The following is a 5,000-nucleotide window of genomic DNA, read 5'->3' as shown; positions in this document are numbered from 1 at the left end:
GATAAACAAGATTACTATGGTTGGTATAGGTTAATTAGAGCTGGGTGGTAGAGGCTTATAATGCTGACACAGATTCAGTGTTTATGTTTATATGACATGATGAGAAGTGGGTCAAAATAGTTTATAATTAGATTAACATGAATATAAAGCTGTAAATATTTTAAAACAATTTAGTAATATATATAAATAAAATAACTCTCGGATTTATCCCCTGTAAGGACTCTTTTCACATCGAAAAAAGGGGAAAAGAATCCAGGAGGATAATTCTGGGACTAGTGTAACTGTCTTGTCAACGACGGGTGTAAAGGTTCAAGGGGGAGGAGTTTAGGTCACGTGGGTAAACCACACACTTCATTCACGCGAAAAGTGGGCGTGGAGAAGCCAGTAGATAAAAGAAAGACTTTACAAACATAAATTTTGAAGGCCTCGTCCGCAAATCTTGAAAAAGTAGAATTTTCTGTTATTAGCACGACATTGAAATTAAATTCCCGAATCAATATCAAGTGAAAAAATTTTTCTAAGTTATATTTAACTATTTGTAGTTTGTAGAACAAGTCGTCTGCTTGCGACAGACGGCACAGCACGCGATCACGTGACTACAACTCTTACACACCACACATTCTGTAGTAGACAAGCAGGTATAAAATAGGTCACACATAGTAAAAAGATCATACACGTAGTAAGGGGATTAAAATTATCACAGATAAAGATGTAAATATATTATTGCACATATAAAGATGTATATATATCACAGTATATTATCACAGATTATAATTTTAAAAATATAACACAATATATAAATTACCACTATAAATTGTCATCAAAGATTTAAAACAATAAAATAGGTTAAATATGATAAAATAGATATAAAACCACTATATAAGTACATCCAGTAACCAGACAATCAAGTGAAATCGATATTTATTGTATCATCAAGCTGGATATTGATAAAAAATGAGGGTAGAATAAATTTATCGAGGAAAGTTTTACGCTTAAAAAGTTTACGTAAGTAAATAAGTGCATCAGCTAATATACTTTTATACAACTTGATCAAATCACAATGTGATTGGGGTTTGTCTACACACTTGTTACGTCTAATATATATAGTTTGTCTTGCACAGCTTAAAATAATATTTAAAAGTTCCCAGGGGAGGTGTTTATGCCCACTCTGTAAGCCGAATAAAAGGATACATTTAAAATCGTGGTCATTCAGACTAAAGGGTATGATATCAGATAACATATTATGTATTAATTGAATAAAAAATCTTAAGTCTACACAATCATGGAACATGTGAAGAGTAGTCTCCTCTTCCTCTTCACACACTGGGCATAGGTCATTTTCTACTTTTCCTATTTTGTATAATCTAACTTTATTCCAAATGATATTATGTGCTAGTTTAAAGTCCAGTTCATGCATCTTAGGAGACTTATAAAATACATTAACATTTTTCCATGTTATGGACCAGTTCACCTCCAAGTTAAGCTTTTCCCAGAATTTAAGAGAGGTTGGTTCAGTGGCTTTTAGCTTAATAAGTATATCATAGCATACCTTGGAGGTGAGCTGGTCATAACATATATCCTGACCATTTATACTAAAATTGTCATAACCTGTAGGTATATTAAAAGACTGGGTATTTATAATACTTAACCATGATTCTGGAATTGATAGTTTGATAATATTAAAAGTATGAATAATTCTTTCGATATCTACATTGGGGAATTTCTCTAAAATAATATCTAAAATAGAATGTTTTGGGATAAAACCCGGCTTGACATAATATAATATGTCATAAAATCTATTGATACCAGAAGATATAAAATACTTAAAATCTAAAACCTTATTGTGTTGTGATAAAAAACAATTGTTAAAAATAGGCTGTATAGCAATATCATTAATAGTCTTGGGTTCAGGGCGGTGGCTGCTATTTAACTTATCCCATGCTAAAAGGAGGTGTTTATAAAATGGGGGTAGTTTACATACATTTAAAAGTTTTGAATCAATGTGTATCTTAAAAATATCATAGTCCATATAAAAATCACCATAAAAACATAAAAAATAAGACATAGTGGATTTCCATACATTATAATTTTCAGGATTAAAATAATGTTTTAACCACTTAGTGGCAAGAGCATATCCCTTTAACTTTATGTCTACTAATCCTAATCCCCCCTCTGACTTGGGAAGTGTCATCACATGGTATTTAATCTGTGGGGGTTTCCTGCACCATAAAAACTGAGTTATTGACTTTAATAAAGTGTTATATACATATTCAGGCATGGGTAGAACAGACATTGTATAATAAAATTTAGATAAAAGAAGTGAATTAATAACTGTAACTTTTCCCAATAAGGTTAAATTCCTTTTAATCCACAGATTTAGTAATATTTGTATTTTATTTAGCTTTAACTCCCAGTTCTTATAATTACATAGATTTAAATTATTCCCCATATAGATACCTAAGATTAAAATAATATCATATACAATATTTACAGGTAGGTTAAGATTAATTGGTTTATTTAGAGCAGTCCCAAGTGGCATTAATTCGGATTTTTCAATATTCATCTTCGCTCCAGACGCGTCACAGTAAACATCTATACATTTAAAAGCATTATTTACGGAGTTGAGGTCACTGACCGTCAGGGTTGTGTCATCAGCATGCTGATATATTAGTGACGTAACTTCTGTGTTTTTAATGGGTATACCTCTAATAGGGCCCTGTTTTATCAGTAAGTTTAGAGGCTCGGAACACATAATATAACACATGGCTGATAGGGGGCACCCCTGACGGACAGACCTACCTATTGTAAAAAAAGGGGATAAATGCCCATTTACCTTTACAGTACTTCTTATATCCGTATATAAAATTTTAAGCCACGCCCTGAAATTTTCACCGAAGCCGAAGTATTTTAGAACATGTTGCAAGTATTCGAAAGAAAGTCTATCGAATGCCTTTTCTGCGTCTAGTTTTAGCAGATATCCGTCTACTTGCTCTTTCTTTGCGTAATCTATTACGTCACGAATATTTGCAACATTGTCTAAAATACTTCGGCCAGGTACTGCACATGATTGCTCAGGTGAAATAATAAAATCTAAAACTGTTCTAAGTCTAAAAGCAAGGCATCTACATAATATTTTAAGATCAACATTTAATAAAGATATAGGTCTAAAATTTTTAAGATTGTTCTTATCTCCCTTGTCTTTATAAATTAAAGTTAAAACTCCTTTTCTCATAGATCGAGATAAAATATTATTATTAAAAACACAATTTAAAACATCTAAATAAGTACTTCCTAAAATATCCCAAAAATAAATATAAAACTCAGGTGTTAATCCGTCTATACCGGGACTTTTCTTTTTAGCCATAGACATTATACAGTTAGTGAGCTCTTTTAAAGTAATTGGCGCGTCACAGTATTCTTTATCAACATCAGATATAGTGTTAGTAATAGTTTTACACACATTGTTAATACAATCAATATCATCTGGTTGAGTCTGTGTATACAGCTTGCCATAAAAATCCGAACATTCATAGACAATATCTTGTGTGTCATTTATTATAGAGCCATCATCTTTTTGTAATTCTTTAATACAATTATTATTTTGTCGTTGCTTTTCAAGGTTTAAAAAATAGGAAGTATTCCTATCGCCTTCGATTGCATATATACATTTTGATCTTAAAATAGCGCTATCACATTTTTTACTATCATATTCTAAAAGCTGGTTCTCAAGATCGATTATAAAAGATATATCATAATTATTAGAAAGGGAAAGCCGTCTATATTCATTCTGTAGTTTATTTTGAAGTTTATAGTATATACCGCGTTCTCTCTCTTTAAGTTGTTTTGAGTAGCGCCGGGCCGCATCTTTAATTTTATACTTTAAATTGTCCCACCAAATCAAAATGTCAGAAGAATATAGACGACTTTTCTTTTCTTTACGAATTAGGTTTTTAATTAAAACAGTAAAATGATCGTCTTTTAAAAGATTATTATTAAAAATATATATACCCGGGCCTCTTTCACATCCTGTGAAATTTAAGATTAAAGAGATAGGACTGTGATCCGAAATGGATAAGTAAGAAATAAAAACACTAGAAACATGACATATAAAATTACGGGGGATTAGAATATGATCAATGCGACTCATCTTAATTTCGCCCTTTGCTATCATTTTGCGGGTAAACTGCCGTTTGTCTGGGTGCTTATGCCTATAAATGTCACATAAGTTATGTTGTAATATAAAATTTTTAAAGGCTAAAACTCCTCTTTTGTCCGTCATCATTCCTTTAGATCTATCTAAAATAGGGTTAAAAATTTCATTAAAATCGCCGGCTAAAATAGATTTATGATCAATAAAAGGCTGTAAAAGGTTAAAATATTCGATGCGATCTAAAACATTGTTTGGTGCATAAATACAAATAATGGAAAAATTAAAATCATCTACACATAAAGAAACTTTCACTGTCCTTCCCTCACTGTCATTTTCGTTGTTTAAAACACACGATTTCAAATCATTTTTAATTAAAATTGCCACCCCTCTTCGCGCACAATCACTAAAATTACTGTAGAAAAGGGGGCCGTCCCATAACTTCTTGACTGTAGGGATAATCTCATCATCCCAAAAAGTTTCTTGTAAACATAAGATATCACAGTTACTTTCATTAAAATTGTTAAAAACATTGGTTATCTTAGTAAAGTTCCTCAGACCGTTGGCATTAAAAGACGTAATTTTCGGCATGGAATTAAAAACGGTAGATATATATAAAAAGGGGATATAAACGTATAAAATATGGATAAAAAGTGATAAAATTAGTTTATTGGACATTATTAAAACTGTTCTTCTGACTATTACTTGTATCGTTCTTCTTATCAGCACGCGTATTTACACTTTTTAAAACAGATTGAATTGAGGGTTGGCGTACAAGTATGGGTCTCCTATAATATTCTTTATTTTTGTTCGATTCGTCCGTCGGGGTGTCAATAATTGAATAGTCAGCTAA

Source organism: Patella vulgata, chromosome 6 (genome assembly GCF_932274485.2).
Source record: "Patella vulgata chromosome 6, xgPatVulg1.2, whole genome shotgun sequence".
Classification (NCBI taxonomy): Eukaryota; Metazoa; Mollusca; class Gastropoda; family Patellidae; genus Patella; species Patella vulgata.
This window is presented reverse-complemented; position numbering follows the sequence as displayed.